At 47.9% G+C, this 23,219-nt stretch overlaps 1 protein-coding gene across 3 annotated transcripts in view; it reads left to right on the top strand.

Annotated features, from left to right (window-relative positions):
* Positions 1-23,219, top strand: part of LOC102015813 (chromosome unknown open reading frame, human C7orf50) — a 125,054-nt gene that overhangs the window by 49,150 nt on the left and 52,685 nt on the right. The window lies entirely within an intron of this gene.

Genomic DNA, 23,219 nt, shown 5'->3' with positions numbered 1-23,219 from the left:
GGGTTTTTACCCTCCACTTTGTTTTTTGTTTGCTTGTTTGAGTTTTTTTGAGACAGGGTCTCACTATGTAGTTCAGACTGGTCTTGAACTCATTGTGTAGCCCTGGCTGGCCTTGAACTTTTAGTGAGCCTCCTGTCTCAGCCTTCTGAGGGCTGGGATTGCAGGTGTGCACATACCTGGCTACCCTCTACTTTGGAGAGAGGTGGGCATGGTCACACTGGGGCAGAGAACAGCTCCAGACTTGAGTATTCAGTCCCTGAAGCCTCCCATCACCTCAGACCTGAGCTGCCTGGCTGAATTATTTGGTCTTCGTAAAAATTAAATTTTAATTGATCTCATTTGTACTTTTTTTCTGGTGTTTTTATTTATCTTTGTTTTGTTTTGTTGTTTTTTGGGGTTGGGTTTTTTGGGGGGGTGTTTACTAGGGATTGAACCCCGTGTGTTTGCACTGAGCTACATTCCCAGCCCTTTTTTAAAATTTTTAGACAGAATCTAAGTTGTCTCAATTGGGCTCAAACTTCGAATCCTCCTGCTTCAGCCTCCCAGAATGCTGGGATTACAGGTGTGCACCACAACACCAGACTTCTTTTACCTTTTGATGTTTTAAAGCTGTGAGTTTGGACAGTCATCTTATATGTGCTAAGCACAAGCACTACAGATTGCTGCAGCCCAAGGACAGGTGGAAGCAGCATGCACGCCTGCCGAGGACCACTGAAGGCTTGTAGGAGCAGGTGTCTGTGGCCAGGATGTGGGCAGTCACTTGGTCTCTTGGTGCTCTGAGTTTTCTGTTTTGTAATGAGCAAATGTGCTTCAAAGCATTCCCTGTGATCAGAATTATATTTTGGGACTAAATTAGGTATTTTTAAACAGAGTATGATGTTAACTTTTTTATGGAAAAACACTAACATTTGGGGTTCTTCCAGATGTAGAAATTCTGACTCTACTATATTAGTTTTTCTTATTTGAGTAGCATGATAAAGAGCGGTTTGGCCCTTAGATATCTTTTGACCAGCTGCAAAGCCAAGATGATTTCAGTGTTAAAAATGCCCATGACACCATTTTGAAAGAAATAAGTCATGAGAAAATACAGCTTCCCCTTGAATTAAATAAATAAAATAAAAACACAAGCCTTGAAATAGCCAAAGCATGTCACTTAAAAATAGCCACTCCCTGCTCTCACACACCCACTGCCCAGGGCCTCGCCGCCTGTAGGAGAGGTGAAGGACTGCAGACCTCTTGAGGCTCTGAGTCTGCTGCTCCTTGGCCATGCACTTGCTGGTGGGTTTGCACAGGGTGGTCAGTGGCAGATGCTCTGTCTTCAAGCTCCTGATGCAGGACAGGCCACTGCACTTGAAGCACTAAATAGTTTCGCAGGAGAACTAGGTGGTTAAGCGACTTCTCAGATCACACAGCCGCTTAGCACAGGGATGGGACCAAGTGGGAGGGAGGGACTCCAGTCCTGTGGTCCTCCGTTTGAAGTGAGGATGAGAGGAATCTTGGGGAAGTTTCTGGAAAGCCTTAAGACCTTCTGTCACTTTTAAGCCTGGCATTTGATGAGGGCCTCCTCGTGCTACCCTTCATGGCACTCTGCCTGCCCTGCTTCAGGAATCCCTCTAAAGAGCTGTGGCTGGTTCTGAGCCACTATTCCATGCACTGGTGTGGGACTGAGCCCCTAGGGACGCAACATGAGCAGCTACCACCAGGGCAGGCTTGGGGCCGGGCTATGTGGCATCCATCTTCCTAAGAGCACTGGCTGTCACGCTCCATTGTGGTCATGTCCTAATGTTGTCCCATTGTGGAAAGATGTCTTTATGGATTTTCAGAGACGGTAACATATTTGTCTCCACCCAGGGATGGGATAAATGAAAGTGGAAAGAATCGAAAGGGAGTCCAGTGTAATCAGCTTGCATTTCATTAGGTTTACAAGCAGCCAGATACTGAATAACACATAGAGAACAAACAGCAGTAAGGCAGGGTGGCTCGTCCTTGGCCCAGAAGCCCTGGCAAGAGACATCTCCAAGCCCTTCCGTCACCGCTTATGCATGCAGCCATTTTCTGGGACAGTCCCTCATTCCACTAGCTCCACTACATGTGTCCTCCCCATTCGTTCCCTTTGTTTTTCTTATTTGCCTGTTCTCTTCAGTGGCATGGGAACTGTCCCCATACCTTGTGGTCCAGGGTTCCCCTCCCTCCTGTGGCAGCCTGAAACCCTGAGGCCCAATATCATGGTCCAGGCAAGCCCAGTGTTTGCCATGGCCAGAGTCTGTCTGCATTTGACTATGTGATGCTGGCCATTCACCTGCGCTGTCTGAGCCTCGGCGGCCATCTGTAACGCAGGGTGTTTGGGCTGTGGTAATGAAGCTGGGTGGCTCTGGAAGATTGTCCCCTGCTCATGGGAGCTTCTCTTCCACCACTTTGCCACCACCTCTCAAAAGGTAGTGACCCTGTTGAGAGCCCAGCCTTGGTGTCATTTTCCCCAGATAAATCTCAGTGGCCTCAGCTTTTCTCTTCTTTGGGCACTAACGAGAGAGATGCTCTGTTGGTTAGGTGCTTGTGGGGTCACTTGCACACTTTGACTCCCTGAAACCTTGTCAGTGAGGAAGTTTAATCTATGTTGGAAACACAGCATAAGGCTTGGAGGAATCTTCCTGTGGGTGTTTCTGCTCTCATAAAGGCAGACCCCCCCCTGCAGAACACTTGTGTATTTTATGTGATGATTCAAACTTAGGGGGAGCAGGGAGCTCACAGGCTGTTCCCATTGTCTCCCACCTTGGTATGACTCTCACAAAGCATTTTCAAACGTGTTGTCCTCAAGACAGCCCAAACCAAACTGTTAAGCAAAGCAAGCCCCAGTCACCCTTTTTTTTTTCATAAAGAAAGAGACCAGGACCCAGAGAGTCTGAGAACTGCACAGGTCACCCAGCAGTGAGTGGCAGGGTGGGATTGTGCCCTCCTGGGTCTGTGCCTCCAGAGAGTCCTCCCCTCCACCAGCTTCCATTCAGGCTTCAGACACTTGTGTCCCTGGGTGCTGTCCTGTCCTTTGCCTCGGGGCATGGATCTGTGTAGCTGGCAGCAGCCCCTTTGAGGGAGGTGAGCATCTTCGTGCAGCAGGGCCCCCAGATACATGTAGTGTGCACAGCACAGATGCTCTCCTCACCATCCTTCTCCGTTTCCTAGAGAAGGTCAAGCTCGGCAGTCTGATTGTGCTGTGTTTTCTGGCATGAGAAGGAATTTATAGTGCTCAGGTTTTCCACCCTGCAGCACCAGCAGGGCGCAGGCCTGGTGGCTCCATGGGTGTTGACTTTTTGGACAGCTGGCTCCTTTCTGTGGTTGCTGGGAGCGTCCTGGTCACTTCCTCTTAATTCTTTGAGAGCGATGGCAACCAGTACTCGGTGCATGTAACTCACAGAAGTGTGGACAGATGATGCCTTCTGCACTCTGCTTGGGAAGCGTTTTGGGGTGGGATGCTCCAAAAGGAGCAGCTCTTGACCTGGGTCCTTGTCCTAGCCCCACCTTCAGTGACCACTAGAGTATGTTCCTTTGGGAGACCAGATAGGCTCTAGTGATTCGCCCCACTCCTGTGATCAGTTCTGATTTTCTCCTTTGAAATTAAGATTTTATGCACCCTTGCTTTGGATGAGAATGTCTGCTCATTGCTAGAAACACACTTTGAGATGGTTTCTTAGTTTATTGCTGGCTCTGGTCTTTCTCTGGTTCCTTGTCTGCTGTGTTCAAACCTTTGTGACATGAAGGGTAAGTGGCCAGGTGTAGTAGAGTCAGAGGTCCAGGCAGCACCAGCTCTGTCTCTGTGGAACTTGCCTGAAGCTTTGTGGCCTGGGTCCTTACAGAGGGGACCTTGGTAGGATCTGGGGCCTTTACGGAGAAGCCAGTGGTAGTGTCTGAGGTTCCTATAGAGGGGCCTTCAGTGGGTTTCTACAGTCTCTTGCTGCTCCCACCACACTCCCAGTCAGAGCACAGGCTTTTTAAATGTTTCATGTTGGGCCCCCTTATAAGCCTTTTTAAAAGACAGGATCCTACTATTTGAGAACTGCCAATGGACATTTTTGTGGTCAGGTTTCTAAAATTAGTCCTTTGACCAAATTGGTCAGGAACTCAGTATAGCTGGGGGCTCCAGGCTTGTTCTGTTTCTCTTTTTCCCATCCTAGAATCTGTTGTTTCTGCCAGAAGCCTAAACACAGACCATTTCATGACTCTACCTGATTCTGAACTACAAACTGTTGGCATCTGTTCTTGGAGGGTACTTAAAGAGTAACTTAGAGGCTTCTTCTGCATGAGTGCCATGAAGGGTCTGGCCATGAGCCACTAAAAGCTGGGTGAAATATACAGATGGACTGTTTTCAGACACTAGGACAACAGACATGCAGACCTGAGCCTGTGGACCAGGGCCCTGTGCTCCCGGCCACTTGTCTGAGGCTGTCTTCATCCACAGCACACCTCAGGAATTCAAGTGGAACAGGGCTGTCTGACAAAGCTGAGGGAACAGAACTTGGATTTCTGGGAGGCTGAAAAGGTAGTACGGGGAGAGGACAAACCATGGTGAGGAGAGACTTGGAAATCTGGACGGCAGTCTGCTGGCTTCTAGGTGAGATGTTTTATATGTGTGGGGTGAGGACTCACTGTCAGTCTGAGAGCAGCTAATTAATGTTCTGTGTCCCCACTCTCTCCAGCCAGAGTACAGAGCCATCTTTCAATGGGTATGCACTAGTTCTGTTTTCTGTTGCTATAACAAGATACCTGAGGCTAGCTGCATTGTAAAAAAAAGAGGTTTAATACACCAAGGGAAGGATAGCCTCTTTAATAAATGGTGCTGGGAAAAATTGGCTATCCACATGCAGAAGATTGACTCTAAACCCATATCTCTCACCATGCACTAAACGAAAATCAAAATGGATCAAAGATCGAAATGTTAAAACAGAAACACTTACTCTGCTGGAAGATAAAATAAGTACAACTCTTGAACACATAGGTGTAGACAAGGATTTTCTGAGCAGAACCCCAGTAACACAAGAAATAATACCAAGAATCAACAAATGGGATCATATAAAATTAAAAAGCTGCTGCACAACAAAGGAAACAACTGAGTGAAGAGACAACCTACAGAATGGGAAAATTTTTTGTGAGTTATTCCTTAATAGAGGATTAATATCTAGAATTTATATATAGTGGGGTTCACTGGTATTTGTTGCACATATATTTATGATTGTTCTTTTGCTCTTGGATTGTTTCCTTTACAAGGATGTAGAGACCTTCTGTGTCTCTCTTAATCAGTCCTGGCTTGAAATTTACTTTGTCTACAAATAGAATAGATACTCCTGGTTTTTTCTGGGTTCCTATTGCATAGAGTATTGTTTTCCATCCTTTTTTTGTTTTTGTTTTTGTTTTTTTTTTTGTTTTTCTCCGGTACCGGGAACTGAACTCATGACCTTGCGCTTGCCAGGCAGGCGCTTTTGCCGCTGAGCTAAATCCCCAGCCCTGTTTTCCATCCTTTGACTTTAAGTCTGTGAATTTCTTTTTGAGTCAGATATGCTTCTTATATGCAGCATATTGTTGGATCTTGCTTCTTGATTCATTCTGTCAGTCTGTGTCTTTTGATTGGTGAATTAAGACCATTAACATTGGTGGTTATAACTGATATATAGTGACTTATCCTTGTCAGGTTATTGTCCTGTTGTTGGCTCCCCTCCCCCTTTTTCCTTCCCTCTGTTTAATTGTTTGTTTTGCCTGGTGGATTCCCCCTGTTGGGGTTCATGGAGTTGTAGTCCTTGTTATCTCTTTCTGGAATGTCCTTCAAAACATGTTAGAGTGCTGGTTTGGTGGTCATAAATATCCTCAGATGTTCTTTGTCATTGAAGTATCTTATTTTTCCATTAGGTTTGAAAGATAGTTTTTGCAGGGTACATCAATCTGGGTTGAAGGTTGTTTTCCTTTAAAACTTGAAATACTTCAAGCTCTCTTGACTTGAGGGTTTGTACTGAGAAGTCAGCTGTGATTCTGATGGGCTTTCCTTTATAGGTGATTTGTTTCTTTTCCCTAACAGCTTTTAAGATTCTATTCTTGTGTTGAATTTCTGGAATCTTGATTATGATATACCTGGCTGTAGATTTTTTTTTTATTGTGGCTAATTGGAGTTCTATATGCCTCACTTACTGTATGTCAAATTCTTTTTCCCTACCAGGGACGTTTTCTTCCATGATGTCTGTGAACAGTTTTTTGGTTTTTTTTTTATATCATTTGTGCTGTCTTCTGCTTTTTCATTGACTCCAATCAATCCTAAGTTATTCTTTGCTTCATCTAGCAGCTGCTGGATTGATTTCTGAGAGTCTCTTGCTATTTTTAAGGAATCTTTTTGTTCATTATTGGTAACTGCAAGCCTGTCTTCTTCACATAGGCTTAATCTGCTGCAGGTACTTTCAGTGGAATTTTTATTCTCCTGGATATCTGCTTGAATCTGCCTTATGCATGCCATTTCTTTCCTATGCTGAACATTCATGCCTTCCATTATTTTCTTAAGCTCCTCAATTTTTTGTCTGTGTCTACTCTAGAATCACTAAGCTTGGTTTTCATTATGAACACTATCTCTGCAGTTTTCTGAGAAATTGTTTCTGATTTGATTTTTTTCTAGAGCCTCATTCAATTGCTTTGTTGTTACCACTTCAGAGAGGCCAAGTGGGTGGTTTTCAGATTATCCCACCTCACTGTCCCCTGGGTTTGCCTTTGGTGAACTAGATGTTTGAGGTTGCATCTTGCTTAAGTGTCTTCTCATTTTCTTTTCTTTTTTTAGTTTAATTCCTGGGGTGGTGCTTATAAATTGCCTATGGTGGGTTACTTTATTGCTAGTATTTAGAACCCTTGGGAAATGACTACTCTCCAAGGTATCTTCCAGGTGTAACTGGTTTTTGGGTTGTGAGTCTGTTGCAAGATCTTATGTCTTCAGTTGTTGGGGATGAGAAGTTGCTGCCTGTTTGGCCCAATCCTTGGTTCTTTGGCACTGGGTCACAGGATTTTCTATGATCCTTAGTCAGTCTGAGTCTTGGAATACCAGGAAGAATAGCTGTTTAGAACAATTATGTCACTTTTGGCCAGAGTGGTACTATTAGCAATAGCAGTAGCAACAATCACAGCTTTTTTAGCAATTCTTTCCTTTCTTCTTAACCCTAGGTCAGCAGGGTTCTGTTCCGGTTGCAACATTCCAGATATCAGGAGTTGCTGCACTTTAGGAGAGGGATTAGTTACATCACTAGAATTTATAAAGACTCAAAAACTTAGACCACCCCAGTAAAATTTTAAAATGGGTAACTGAAATGAATAGACCCTTCAAAAGAACTTCAAATGACCAGTAAGTACATGAAAAGATGTTCAGTATTGCTGACCATCAGAGAAAAGAAAATTAAAACAACACTGAGGTTCCATCTTACTCCAGAAAGAATGGCTGTCATCCGGAAATCAAATAATAACAAATGCTGAGCTGGGCTTGGTGGTGCATGCCTGTACAGTTGTGCCTGCCTATATCGCAGTTCACTTATTGCGGCTTCTCTGTATGGCAGAGTTTTTGCTATACTGCTAGATTTTGCAGTATATAGGTATTTATATAATATTTATGACTTTATTTTTGCCTAAAAAATTTAAAACAATATAAAAAATAAAAATGTTAATCCAGACATATTAAAAGAATATTAAATCAAAATAAAATACAGTATGTATTTCATCAGGGGATGAATACTGTACTGTACACAATGGAAGCACAGTACTCCACTACCTCTTGCTCAGGTTTTCCAAATGAGATTGTGCACAGCACACTATTGGCAAATGGAATGGGAGGTGACCAACCACAACACTATGTTCTGTATCCTGGATGCTGATTGGCTCAGTGACCTTAGTATCGGTCTGTTTGCTCTCCTGCACTGTGCCTATACATAGATTTAAGAGTGTAGAAAGTGTTTAAGAGCATATGAAGTGTTTATAAGAGTGTGGGAAAAGTTTATAGTAGTGTGGGAAGGGTTTATAAAGCCTTAAAATATATATAAATAATAAAGTTAATATAATGCCACTACTTTGTGGGGTCCTCTGGAACATAACTCCCACAATAGGTAAGGGATCATTGTAATCCCAGCATTCATGAAGCTGAGGCAAGAGGATCACTGCAAGTTGAAGGCCACCCTGAGCTCTACATAGTGAGTTCAAGACCAGCCTGAAGTACTTACCAAGACCCTGTCTCAAAAACAAACCAAAAGAAACAAATGCTGGCAAGGCTGCCAGGGAAAAAGAAAACCTTCTACATTGTTGGTGTGATTGCAAACTCATACAACCACTACAGAAATCAGCATGGAGAGTCCTCAAAAACTAAAAATAGACATTCTTTGACCCAGCTATTCTCCTAGATATCTTCTCAAAAGAGTTCAAGACATTGTATTACAGTGATACATGCATACCTGTGTTTATAGCAGGACAGTTCATAATAGCTAAATCTTGGAAGCTGTCTGTATGACCACCAACAGATGAATGAATAAAGCAACTGTGGTATTTATACACGGTGAAGTACTACTGTGCTGTAAAGTAGGAAAAGCTTAAGTCGACTCATTTGTAGGAAAATGGGTGCACTTTGAGACCATAATGTTAAGTGAAATAAATCAGACATAACAAGCTTTAATATTGCATGTTTCTCCTGTATGAGAAGCCTAAAGTATAAATGAAGAGCAAAATAAAAGATAGATAATAAGAAACAGAGAAATAGATCTTTTGCAGATGCAAAGGGGACCAAGAGATGGATGGAGGCGAGGGGTAGGTTATGAAAAAAGAATTAAAATGCATTATATACATGTACCTGAGGAATCTAATCATTATGGATTGTGAATGTGTATTAATTTTAAAAAATAAAAGCTGGGGAGGGGGAATGTTTATTTAGTTCAGTTTTGGAGCCTGAACTCCAAAAGCAGGTGACCCTGGGATTCACCCTCTGGTGAGGCTCCTCACGTGGGTCACATCACAGCAAATGACATCAGTGAGACAGGAAGCCAGAAAGAGACCAGGCAGGGGGCTCCACAATCTCCCACTCAGCCCTACCTCTCTTAAAGGTCCACTCACCCCAACAGTGCCACACTGGGAGCCAAGTTTCCAACACAGAAAACCTCAGAGAATGCCCTCAATCCATTTCCAAACCATAGCAGCGCTTGACAGTTGGTAGAGACCCACAAAACTGAACAAGAAATCTTAACAGAATCATGTGTATCTTCAAGTAATAACTGCCCACCAAAGCAAACTTTAATACTCTGTAAAGAGAGACAATATAATTCAAACCTTCATCAAGGAAAAATCACCATGTCTGGCATCTAACCCGGAGTGACTGTATTGTGGGAGAAGGTGGCCGTCAAGGGTCTGCACTGGGACTGTCCCTGGATGATCTCCTTGGGTGGAGGGAACATGCTTCTTAGACCTCTCAGCTTTGTCATTCATCCCTAGTGGTCCCCTGGGCATACTGCCAGCAGACTTCACTCTTGATTTTTTTTGTGTGTGTGTTTTTGAGACAGGGTCCTACTATGCAGTTCAGGCTGGCCTTGAACTCACATTGTAGCCTAGACTGGTCTCAAACTTGCACTGATCCTCCTGCCTCACATTCCGAGTGCTGGGATTACAAGCGTGTGCCACCACACCCAGCTCAGACCTCACTCTTGAACGCACCATATCAGTTTTATAAAGAAGAGTGAGTGAGTGAAGGAAAGAGGAGAAATAGGAGGCTTTTAAAGTATTTAGGAATTTTAATAATGTATCATAGCTATTCCACTATAAAAGATCCAAATCCTTTCTCTCCTGAAGAAATTTACGCAGATGTAAACACTGAAAATAAACTCACCATAGGCATATTTTTGTTCTTTAGTTCTCACACCAACATTAAAATAAACATTAAGCTATCTGGTATAGATTTCATAAAACTGGAGCAACACCTTTCCCCTGCATGTCTCTTTTCTCTATTCAACAAGAAAATCTTAATGAAGCTCAGCAAGAATGGCAGATGTAAACTCTGGAATAAGGTGAATGACTATGTCTATATTTTGTGTTTTATGTGTCACCTGTGTGTCTTCAGACATGTTAGATGGGACAGGTGGGGCTTTTAAAACATAGATGCTTCATTGGCCTGCCAGACCTCCTGGGCACAGGACTCGCCACTTGCCAGGTCTCAGTGGAGCAAAACGGCTCTGTGATGTTGTCATCTTTGGGTTTAAACCAACTGCGGGTGACATTCTCGGAGCTCTGATGGTGATAACAAAGTTTGAAGAAAACTTTTGTAGCAAGATTTCAGTTGCCCTGATTTTCTGGATCTGTTAAAAGTTGACAAGCAACAACTGTTTAGGACCAGATTACAAAGTAGCCACAGTTATTTGAATTATATTTTTCTTTCTGAGATTCCCTTTCTGTCCTTTGGGGTGGGAGTAGAGGAATATGTAAGCAGTAGAGAAGCAGATCGTGGGCCCCTCACCACAGTCAGAACACCTTCAGCTCATGGAGATGTATCCGTGGTAGTCTCTGCTCCCACGTAACTGCATCTGTCACATGCAGAGTTGCTTGAGGTGTGACTGTTGTTTTAGACCTTTGCATAGATTGAGTTTAACACCCCAAATCTGATTTTTAATAAGCACCTTCCAAACCTTCGTGTTGTCCCCCTTGGAGCTTCCCAGGAGAGTCTGAGTTTTAGCAGATAGGTAGTTTTTCCTGAATGCCAGGAATGCTCTGCCACTTGCTGGTATGGTTCATGCCAGCAGGTAGGCTCAGACCTAGTCCACAACTCTGCTCAAGGGGACACTATGGCCAGTCCCTCCTGTACATTTCTGGGAAAGGTGCCCTGGGAGGTGTAGTAGCATGAGTCTGCAGGGCTAGTGACAAGGATGGTAGCCAGGGAGTTCACGCAGCTCTCCACAGACAGGACCAACTCAACGAGGTTTATGAGCATCTTGTCCTTCAGGGAGCCAGTATCCCTGTGCAGCTTCCAGCCGGCGCATTGTAGGAGTACCACACTGTAAAAGAGTCCACAGGCAAACATGCTTAGAGTGACAGCCAGCACCATCTAGTACAGTGAAGCCACACTCTTCTAGGCAGGGGCTGCCTACCAGCTTGAGGACAAGACCTTCAGAGAGCCAGTTTGAGGACAAGGCCGTGCATGAAGCCCAGGCTGAGCTTCGCAGTCTTGTATTCAGGACATGTGGTCAGCAGGTGTACTTGGCACGGGGTGGTTCTGTGCAGCTCCCCAAATGTGCCCAGGAGGGCCGCCAGAGCCACTGAGCTGCAGGTGGCGAGCCCAAGTGGCAGCCAGGCTCACTGCAGGCTTAAAGGCACGCTGGACCCTTGAGCAGATAGCACAAGGAGCCCAGCAGAAGGGACAGGACAAGCATGGTGCCCTGTAGGTACTAGGCATTGAAGTAGCAGATGTTGGAGATGGAGAGAACCCCACAACCTAGGTATGTAGGCATGTAGTTGGGCCTGCTGGCTATATTGAGTGACATCAGTGTCACCAGGATGCTAGTGATCATGAAACCTGAAATCAGCACATTCAGGGCCGCCAGAATGGTATGGCCCCAGATGAATATGATCGAGTTGAAGAGCCCCGTCACCAAGCTAAGAGGGACAAACAGCAGTGTTTACATCCACGCGCACCTGGAAACAATGTTGTTCATGGTGATGACGCCTCAGTGACTGGGGACACATGGCTCAGATACTGGATCCAGGACATATGCGAGTCCATCTCTCGGGACTTCTCTGATCTGTTCCAGAAGCATATGCCACACAGTCATGGGGCAGGCCGAGCGAGCGAGAGACAAGTTCTAGGGGGCAGCTCCCAGCCTCTGAGTGAGAAGCTTGCTTGGAAGGGTGATGTTAGGCCCAGCCGCATTTCAAGGGCATGTAGGTGCTGGAATTGGTGTCTAACAATAGAGGTGGCCAGTGTTGTGGGATGCTGAAGGTTTAGGAGTGAGGACCGCTGCCTTCTTTCTAACATTCCCTCTGTTGCTGTCACCCCCTGCCTGGAAGAACCTCATTCCTCATCAGCTAAAAGACATCCTGGGGCACAGTCCCAGTGGAGCGCCTCTGTGCTGGGATGAGTGGCTAAGCAGAGATCCCTGTGAGTCATCTCTTGGCAATGCTATCCTCCTTAAAGAGGAGAGATTTCCAGGGAGCAGAATTCTAGGATTTCTGATTTTGAGTCACTCAGTGCCTCCTGCTTATCTTGGTTCTGACCTCTGTGCATATCATGAGAGTTACCCAGAAACCACGTTGCTTGGAGGCAGGGCATGACTTTGCATCTGTGACATGGCTTCTGGACTCAGAAGTTCTGTCCTCCATCAGGGACCTCTTATTGCTCTTAACAGACACCAGAGACTGAGGTGGCAGGTTGGGGGTGCTGGCTTCTGTGATTGTCAGGACTCTTGCCCTTCAGCTCGGAATAGCTTTATTATAGTGGCTATAAATTCCTGGGGCTTGTGCTTTAAACAGTAAGCTGTTCTGCAGAGCCATCTCTGGTTACTAAAATAATTTTGTATCTATACAAATGTCCCCTTTCTCCCTTTAAAATTTAACTAAATAGTCAGTGAGGCCTGGAGATAGGATTGCTGTTTATTGAAAGTAGTAAAATTGAAAGCACAAGTTTGGAGGTGGGTGCTAGGGATTGAAACCAGGGCCTTTATGCTGAGCTACATCCCCAATCCATTTTTTTTTTTTTTAATTTTAAAGATAAAAGGAGGGAAACATTAACAGACATACAACATTTTACAACATGTCACAAGCACAATACAGACAATACAGAGTTACAAACAAAGTGGTAGGGAATTAACAATGGTGGTTGTATTACATATTGATATCTTCAAAGTGGCTTCTCATGAAAACAGATATAGACATGCAATACTGGTCAACCAAAGACTCATTGACAGTTTCTCCCAATCCATTTTTATTATTTATTTTGAGACAGGGTCTCACTAAGACCGCACCAGTCCTCCTGCTTCAGCCTTCCAAAGTGTTGAGAATGTAGGCATGTACCAGCACCATGCCTGGCTGAAAGCATAATCCTAATGGAATTCTCAAGGCTAGCCTACCTTAGCTGTCTTTGTTTTCTCTGAGGCAGGCTGCTGCTGTGGACCATTTGTGAGGAGTGCCTGTACACACATATGTGGGAGCACATGCTACTGCTGGCCCAGGCTGGTAGATACATACATACAGTGTGACCACAGATTACAAACATGAAACTCAGAAATGGAGAGGGAAAGCAAGCAGCCATAGTATGCTGTGTGTCCCCCAGACTCTGTTGTGTGCTTGGACGTGTGCACAGGACCCTGTAGACTAAACCGTACCTGTCAACCTCTGTCAGACTCTCACCAGTAGGTGCTCTCCTGTAGGACAGGGCAGGACTAGAGGTTTAACCATACACAGCCCTGTCCCTGAAGTGTGGAATGTGCTGTGTTGCTTGTCAAATGTCTTAGCCCCCTAGTGCTCCCCTGTGTTCTTCACGAGTTCCACGAGAGCAGCCTTGCACCCTGCATTCCTCCTTCAGTTTTCCTTCTGCCTTGAATGCATTTTTAGGATTTTCTTTGGTGAAAACCCTTTAGTGTTTGCTGAGAACTGTCTTTGCTTGTCTAAAAAATGTGATGGTTTTCTGGGATTAGAATGCCAGAATGGCTTTGTTCACTCTGTATGGGGACTTGGCCTCCTGTACTGGGAACTCTATTACCTGGTGCTTACAGAGGACTTGCCACCCTCTGCATCTTCAGCTGTCTCCTTGTCTCATTTTCTCCCTTCCTTCCTAAACGATGACCAGATGCTGTCTTCCTCACTAATGCTCTCCACAGACCTGTATTTCAGTCACGGTCTTTCCCTTTAGCTATGGTGTATCAGCTCTTAAAACCATCTTTCTAGTTTTTAGCTTTAGTTTCTGTGATTTGTATTTCTGGCAGCTGTGTTGTGGCTTTTCAAAAATCTGACATCCTTAAAAGTTCCCCTTCCTTGAAGATGTCTTCAGGCTCATCTTTTAGTTTCTGTCTCTGCTTGCCTCTGAATTGGATATTGGATAATGTACTTGAAAACTTAGAAATAATTTGTGAGAGTGATTTGCTCCAGAGCATATTTGTTCATGCTTTCATGAGGCAGCTCGGGACTCCCCACATTTGCAGTGCTGGAGCACAGGGCCCCAGGCCAGTCCAGCGTGACCGTGGCCATGGTTCTGCATGGCCATCCATTCTGGCGCCCCTCTGTGGCCGTGCATGGGCTTCATCCCAGCTTCCAGGTCAGGCCAGGATGTTGTTGGAGGTCTGACATCTCAAAGGGGCAGGTCTGAGGGACAGAACACTGCCCTCCCATGTTACTTACCCTTCCTTTATTTGCCCAGTAATACTTACATCTTGTCTTTTTCGGGGTTTGTTTTTGCTTTTAAATTTTCACACCTCACCTCACCAATTCTTTTTCTTTTTTTTAAACTGGTTTTCAGTATGTAACAAAGCCCACTATTAGCAGAACAAGAGTCCAGGGCAAGTGACTCTTATCTGCTGAGGGGCCTGCTGATGTCTTGGTGTCTACATGGGACCACCTTTGGCCAGCGTGCCCTTTGTCCTGCAAGCCTGCAGGGGCTAGGTGGGACCACACACTCCTGGGTGTGTGTCTGACTTTTTCAGTCTGAAGAGATACAGCAGTGGATTGTGATGTTTTCCATCCGCTGGTGCTTAAGGACCCGAGCGGAGTAGAAATTAAGAATCATGACCAGCCTGAGAGGAAGTGAGTTGGGCCATTTGTCTCATCAGGCCAAGTGGGAAGAAGTCTTCTGAATGCTGACCACAAGTCAGGAAACAGATCGGCTCTCCAGATGTCCGATCTCTGCATCTGGTCAGTGCTTCTTGTGGGCAATGATGTCTGTGGATATCCACTGGCAGGGGCTGCCCTGGCTCACAGCAGTCAGCTCTGCTCTGATTTGACTGTGGCCAGGCAGATAAAGGTGGTGTCTGCCCTAGGCCCTGAGCACATTAGGGGTGCTTCAGCCCCTTGGAAAGTCTGTGGGCTGCTGCCTGCCACATGCAAGTTTTCCCCTAGGGCAGGAGGGGACCTTTCTCAGGTGGCTAAATGTGTTTGTTGTATTGTCTCTCACCTTCTTGTGCAGTGTGATGTGGTGCATTATCTTGGGCCACAGGTGTTGTTGTCTGTCTTCACCGCCTGCTCTTGTGGAGCCTGTGGGTCTCCATGTCCTAGCTGTATGGCTGGCACCGGGGTAACCTTCCCAGGCTAGGCACATAACAGGAAAAGAACCCTCTGCATAGTAGTGCTAGGCTTTCCCTCCTCCTGACATCCAGGCTGCACCTCAGTAGGCTCCAGTCATGTTTCAGCATGTCATTAGTTCTGGGGCTTGCGCCCAGGGCTCCTCAGGGCAAGAGGAGTGCACAGGCACAGATGTCATGCATACCCTGACAGCCCACCTTCCTGGCCTCCGGTGCATGGTCCTTCTCTTGAAACCTAAGCTCTGCAGCCTGGTTCCTGCTGAGGCCAGCTTGTAAGATACAGTGGGTACCTGAGCACTGCCTGGGCATTTGCCTTAATGCCCTGTGCCATCCAGTGGCCCTAGACCATGTATTGGTTTGGAGGAGCCATGCCTCCTGAGAAATCTGAGATCAGCTTCCATGGCTGCCCACTGGGGGCTGGATCCAGGCCTCACTTACTCAGCCACTGAGCTACACCCTCCACCCTTTTCCAGTTTTGTTTTAAGACAGTCTCACTGATTTGCCCAGGCTATCCTTAAACTATGATGCTCTTGCTTCAACCTCTTGAGTAGCTGGAAATATAGGTGTGTGCCACTGTGCCTGGCCACTTTTGTGTGTGTGTTTCTGGAGATTGAACCCAAAGCATTTGCTCCAGCCCTTTCTTTATCTATATTTTATTTTGAGATAAGATCTCACTAAATCACTAAGTTACCGAGGATGGGCAAGAATTTGTGATCTTCCTGCCTCAGCCTCCCCGGGTGCTAGATTACAGGTATGCACCACCATACCTAGCTCACTTTTTCTTTTTGACTGAAGAGACAGTATAACAAGAACCTAGAGGACATCTCTCCAGAAATCATCCACAATTCAGTTTTTGCCGCCCAACCCCCTGCCCATCCTCTCCTGGCTCCCATGTATCTTGAACTTCTTTTTGGCTTTGGCAGTCTTTTCCTCCCCTTCCATCCTCACCTTAACCCCCCAAAAGAGACGAAGGACAGAGAGGGAAGGAGGGGAGTACAAAACAGTGGGCCAGGCAGGAAGTCCAGGTTGAGCTTGGGCATTATATCCTGTGCTACCAATGGTTCTGTGGTTGAGCGTGTATAGGATGCTGTCCAGAGCACTTCATGTCTAACGGCCCACTCAAACCACAGCCTCCACATGAGCAGGCACAGCTATGGTCAGTGGAGGCAACCAAGTAACAGGGGGCCGAGGTGGTTTCTTCCTGGTCAGCAGATCGCTAGCTGTGTGATAAAGATGTGCATCTCAGTAGTTTGGCCAAGAACCTACATCTTGGTTACTTTCTCATCACTAAGACACAATACCCAACATACACAGATTAGCGGAGGAGAGGTTTATTTTGGTTTGTGGTTTGTAGAGATTCCAGTCTGTGGCCCACTGGCACCAAGACAAGACAACATGGCACAGGGGCATGGCAGAGCAGAAGCTGCTCACCTCATGGCAGACAGGAAGCAGAGTGAGGGGGGAGCCAGGGACAGAGATAAACCCTTCTGAGTCATATCCCCAATGACCTGTCTTCTGACCAGGCCCCACCTCCTAAGAGCAAGTCAGCTATAAGCCCCATAATCCAGTCACCTCCCCAAAGCCTCACCTGTGAGCACATGAGACTGGGGGAGACTTCTCTCTGAAAACCAGAGCATGTACATTGTTTTAACGGCCGTGTTTAAGAATCTTCATGTGGAGAGATGTGATCTCCTTGGTGTGCACTGCGAAGGTGCTGGTCCTGTCCTCACCTCCTTTGCATGCAGAGTGGCTCCCTCACCCTCTGCTCCTGGTGGTCAGTCTGTACCCCAGCCCTAGCACCAGTTGCCTGCTTCCTACTTCTCCAGACCAGCAGTCAAGGGGACCTGTGTGTATGGAGCCCCATGTCTGGCTCTCTCACAGGAGCTTTCATGACAGTTCATCCCATGCAGTTGAGACTGTGTTGCTTAGTAATCTGAGAAGTACTAGAATGCAGATGCACTAAGGGATTGCGTCCAGTCACCAGGGGCTATGAAAAAGCTGCTTCAATGTGATACGTGTTCTTAAGTTAGCACATGCTTTCCTCTCTCCGGGGCGCCTCCCTAAAACGGCATTGTGGGCTTGATTTTTGAGGCAGTGTCTTCAAGGTGCCCTCACCATTCTGCATTCCAGCCCGAACTTACACCTTTAACTCTAGCAGGAGCAAAAGTTGGGGAAGAGCTGCCAAGGTCAGCCTAGATTCCCCTGGGAGCTCCCTCCCCCCAGGGCAGTGCCTTGAGAATATCATGTTCTTCACAGCAGCTCTTGGCTCTCTCTGTAAATAGCCCCTTGGGGTGGTTCCCGGAAGCCTGGCCCCCATACCCAGAACTGTTTCCGGGCACTAGAATGGAATGGGAGGAGTGCAAGTTCCACTCGGCACTCTGGTTTATTGAGTGCTTTCCAAGCGTCTTCCTGCATTTTACTGTCAGTGACGTTGGGTAGTTGACATAGTACTGTGACTATTACTATGTAGGCAAGGCCTCAGAAAGGGCCTTGGAGTAACATCTAGGTGGCATATGGGACCAGCAGAGGCCACAAGCCTCTGATCCTGGTCCAGCAGTCTTAGAGGGCAGCATAGAAAGCTGGCTATGTGTTTCCTGTGTCCTTCCCCCGACCCCAGCCCTTTGCCATCCATTGTTCCCAAAAGTCCTGACGCCATCCAGTTGCAAGAGTTGAGTCTCTCTTAGGTATTGGGAAAAATAACCTTGAAAGATAAGGATGAAATATAATTCCATTTTTCTTTTCTTGAGTCTTCCAAAGAAAGCATGTTTATCTTTGTCTTTTATATACACACAGATGCATGTGAACATTTGTGCACCCATGTGTACACACATGTATACATGCACATGCCTCTGGGAGACATGGAGCTCCTCCTGCTCCTCATGTGCCATGGAGTGCCCAAGGATCATCTGGCATCCTGTGCCTCATGTGGGGAGTGGAGGCCCTCCTATGCAAGCAGCCAAAGCACTGGGCCTCCTCAAGCTTCCTCAGCCTCAAGAAATCTTTGCATGCTGTTCTGAGGAACAGATGTCTACCTTCATGTGTCTTCAAGGCCCACTTTCCAAGCATCCTTCCCCAGAAAGGCTCTCTCACATCCTGACCAGTTAGGGCACAGAGGAGGGGTCATCTGGCAGGATGGCTCAGAGCTCAGTCTGAAGGTGACCTTGGTGCCCTGCTAGGGACCCTTTGCCCCAATTGCCCCACTGCTGTGTGCAGCTCCTCCCCAAAGCTGAGGAGGACTACATGGGAACTGGGCAGGCAGCACATGTGAATGGAGTCCTGCAGTGCCGCCCTGTGGGCTGGAGCCGATGTCATCCCATTGATGTGGACTCTGTGTCACCAAAAGCCACCAGAAGCACTGAGGTCAAAAATCTTGGGTTTCCCACAGGGGGCTCTTAGGACTTCCTGTGTGGGTGGTTTGGAGGAGGGTCCCCACAAGCAGGGACTTGCCTCAGTTCAAAGCAGTTGTAAGGCGGGCCAGCCATGTAGCAGCGACTGAGGGAGGGCACAGCTGTAACTGATGAGAGGTAGTATAGGGCATTTGATGGCCTTCTAGTTCCTAATAGTCTCTATCCTTCGCTGAGTGTTGGTCTTGGGAGTTGTGCACAGCAGCTGAGGAGGCGCCTGTCCTACCTTCCCTGTTTCTGTGGCATCCAGCAGTGACCCAGGGGAGGGCCCATGGGATCAGGGCCAGGGCTGCAGGGCTCACAAGTTGCAGGGAAAGTGAGCAGCAGCCTTGCACTGCTCTGCCCTATGGGGTCCTGCAGGTCTGTTTGTGGACTCCTCCTGGTACCCGGCCCTCCATGGCAGCTCTGTGCCCTGCCTGGCCCTGCTCACCATTGCCTGGCTCCTCTGCTGCCATGGGTTCTCTGCCTACCTCTGGCCAGTTGCTCCCAACAGGTCCTGATGGAGCTCTGCCTGCACTGGGCTGAGGTGGCCCAGTAGGAAATCCTGAGGGCACCTGGTCAGCCAGAGCCAAGCAGGTAAGTGCCAGCAGAGGGGTTGGGAAGGCAGTTGTTGAGTAGCTCAGCTGGCCCAGCTCCTCCCTCTGGGAGTTCCAGAGGCTTCCTCACACATGGGCCTCGTCTAAAGGAGCAAATTCTGCACTGGGCAAGGCCTGCTTCCACCACTCAGTGAGGTCTCAGGCCAGCTAACAGACCCAGGGAGGGCACTGAGGAGGGCTTTGGGGGCGTCTTCGTGGAGGTTTGATGGTGCAGTTGGGCATCTCTGGGCTGCAGAGTGCATGTCAGCATGTCGGGAGCCACAGTGCGAACACCCCTTGAACATAAAGCTGCCTTGTTCAGAGGCTGCCTGTGGGACCCTGCCGCCTGGGAAAGTTCAGCCTGCTCTGCTCCTTCCACCCTCTGGGTAGAACAGTGGACATCTGGGTGCCCACACTGCCTGCCACAGTCGAACAAAGCCAGGTTCCACACACACGCACTCCAGACATGTCTTCTGGAGATATGCGAATTAGATTCTACTAGATCAGACTCTTCCCTTGCTTTTGCCCTGTAGGGAAAAACCTAGCAGTAGTAACTTATCTGGCAGCCCTGGCAACACCCTGCACATTTTCTGACTCTCCACAAACCTTGTCCAGCTCCATTTTTGCCAAATAGAGCCACTTTCGACCTTTCCTTAATGAAGAAGCTGAGAGTCTGCTGTTGTTTCCAGAGCCAAAGGCTAGAAAAGGAGTCACGTTTTCTCTTACTTAATGGACTCGGCCTGTGGTACAGAGAAACTTGGGTTTTTAGAAAGAAACTGCCCACAGCTTTGAACTCACTCCAGCCCCAGGGTCTTGCAGATTTTCCCCAGCTGGTCTCAGAGCTGCAGTCCTCAGGCTGCCACAGCCTGCTGCAGAGCTAGGATTACAGTTGTGCACCACTGTGAGCACTAGCAAGGTGCAGACTCAGCTCAAAGCCCTGAAGGCTAACAAGAACCCCAGAGAGCCACTGGGCACCAAGCATCATAACAGTGCTACCCCTGGCATTTCTCACACTTGACCTGACATCTTCTCATGTGGCTGCATGCTGTGGCCTTTCTGGTGGCTTTCAATAGGTCTGTAGACCCCCATTCTGCGTCACCTGCAGAATGGTCCCTGACTCCCACCCTATGAGCCTGATTCCCCCGGTGTGTGGGCCCCTGGCAAGCTGGAGTCCCAAGCCTCACCCTTCCCCATGAAGGCGCACAAGGCTGTGGTGCTGTTGGAGGATGGAGACACTGAGATGTGTGGGCTTCTGGAGTCAGGAGGCCTGCTGTTCCCACTCCCTTGGCTTATTTGGGTCCCACCATTCCTTGCTGCCTCCTGGGCCTTCCCACAGGTCTTGGCAGGACACTGAGGTTGGAGAGCCCTGGGGCCTGTCCTGGCTTGGGCGGGACACGCGCTTGCCTGTTCCCAAGTGGGTGTCCCGCCCAAACCAACCTGAGTGGATGGACCCTGGTTAAATGGATGGACCCTCTGCTGGGCGTCCCCTGCCAGAGCCCATCCTCTGGCCCATGATGGGCAGGTGCTTGGTGTCATGGCTGCCTTGGGACAGAGCTGACCCAGGGCAAGAATCCTGGCCACAGGCAATGGCATGAGAGGCCCCATCCCAGACAGGTTACAGCTCTCACCAAGGCACTGCTGGCTTTTGTATTTGTTGTTCCACAAGCTTTAGGGAGGTCTGGGGCTGGTCAAGAGGAGCTGTCCCACCTCTGGTCTCATGAGCTCAAGCACTGGGGCTTTGTCGTTGCTCTGGCAGAGCAAAAGTGGCTTTCCCTGTGGCTGTCCTGCCTGCATAGGATTTTGGAGAGACCACAAGCTGCTGGCCCTGCCTGACCATGGCTTTTCTGTTAGGCTGAGAAACGAATGTGCACCTTGGTTTCCCTGCCCAGGGCCAAGGAGGACTCTGTTCTGTGACTGTCCTGCTGCTGGCCATGGGCACCTCGACTCCAGGGCCATGAATATGAGTTGCTTGTCCTTGTAGCCAGGATGGTCCGGGTGCAGCAGGAACATGTGTGCTGCCTAGAGGGGCCTCTCTTGGTATTCCCTCTCTCTCTGGTGAATCTAAACTATGCCTTGTGCAACTCTGTCTCACCTGGCCTCGGCCCAACCAGCCTGTGTCCAGGCACTGCCTGGAACAAAGAGTCAGGCATGAGGCCAGATGCAGCATCACCTTGGCCTTGGCTTCCTCCTGTAAAAGGGCAGTGGTGGCAACACCCATGCCCAGTAGTTATAGGGAAGATCATTCTTTAGGGACACAGGTGAGGAAGTGAAAGGACATGGAAGGCCTGTGTTTGGGGAGTGAGGGAAAGGGTAGTGAAGAGGTAATCTCATTTCCCTCTCTGGAAGGCCACCCCCATGACATGTCCGTGGTGTGGGTTCAGTGTCTGTGTCGTGTCCATGGTCCAGGCTTGGTGTGTCTGTAGTGTGGTCTGTGTGTATTCGTGGTGTGGGCTCTGTGCATTTATGGTGCAGGCTATACATGTCAGTAGTGCAAGCTTGGTGTGTCCACAGCATGGGTTCAGTGTACGTGCAGTATGGGCCATTCGTGTCTATGGTGTAGGCTCTATGTGTCCGAAGTGTGTGTGGCATGGGCTCTGTGTATCCATGGCACAGGGTCAGCACACCTGGTGCTTACAGCAGGCCATCCTGGGAATGGAAGAGTGGAGGGGTGTGAGGGGCAGGTCCTGCTCAAAAATGCCTTAGGATGTGGCTGGCTGTCAGTGGTGATATTTAGTTTATATTAGAATTTGAATGAAATAGGTCAAAGATTCTTGTACTCATCTGGTGGCTGTGTGACAACTTCATACTACTTCATACTGGACAGAGAACAAACAGCAAGACTGACCCAAAAGGAGACAGAAAGCTTGATCAGTCCTGTAACAGTTAGTGAAATTAAATTTGTCATTAAAACCTCTACAAGGAATGACAGACCTGCAGGCCTCACTGGTATGACAAGCCCAGCAACAGTAAAGGGGTCATTCACAGACTATGGAGTTGCCGTGTTGCAGACCGGTAGGTGTCTTCATAATTGTGCGCAACTCACAGTCTCACATGGAGAGCAGTGGTTAGCAAGGGCTTCCTGATACAGACCTGCGTGGAAACCAGAAATAAGGCAGGGGTCTGGGAGCCCTGCAGACAGAGAGTCTGGAATGTGGTCCAGCAATTGGCAGGCCAGTGTGGCCAGCTTAGCATATCAGGTTGTGCCAAGAACCCTTGGGCTCTGTGTCCAGTGCTCCTCCACCCAGGGTCCTTTTCCTCTGCCCCCTTTGGCTATCTCCTGCACACCCATGTCCACTTCCTGCCTCCTTTCTAGCTGTATTTTGAGTGCTGTTCTCACCTAGTACTATTCAGCCCTCCATCTCATCTTCCTCACTGTGTGCAGTGGCACAGGTTCTTCTGGTCCCCACTTCCATACCACACAGGGTCCTGGTGGCCTGTGACTTGACTGCTATGGATCTGGCCTCATCCCATGGGCTGCCATCATGTAGCTAGGTCTAGGGGCGAACCTATCCCTCCCACTAAGTGCCCTTGGCTGGGTCTGCTCAACACAGGTAGCTGAGGATCATAGAAGTAATGCTTCCCACATGGCTTCATATCATGCCAGACATGTGATGCTGGCTGTCCTCATAATTGAGGCAAGGTATAACTTCCTGGTTCTGTGGAGACACAACGCAGGCTCCTCCTTCACAATTAGGAGGAGCCTCTGAAGAAAAGGCACCTCCTGCCCCCCAGTTTGTTTTTGTGGTACTGGAGATGGAACCCAGGCATGCTCTACCACTGAGTCACATCACCAGCTCTTTTAATTTTTACTTGGAGACAGGGTCTTGCAGTTAAATTGGCTCATTGAGACTCGAACTTGTGATCCTGCTGCTTCAGCCTCTCTCGGTGCAGGATTACAGGGTCATACAGCAGGGACTCGAGGCACCAGAGTAGCAAGTACACTACATGGAAGTGTGTGGCAGTGCCTTGTCCGTGGCCCTTGT

The sequence above is a fragment of the Chinchilla lanigera genome, unplaced genomic scaffold, assembly GCF_000276665.1.
Source record: "Chinchilla lanigera isolate Chin_1 unplaced genomic scaffold, ChiLan1.0 scaffold00059, whole genome shotgun sequence".
Classification (NCBI taxonomy): Eukaryota; Metazoa; Chordata; class Mammalia; order Rodentia; family Chinchillidae; genus Chinchilla; species Chinchilla lanigera.
Note: the sequence above shows the minus strand (reverse complement) of the source record. Positions and strands in the feature narration are given on the sequence as shown.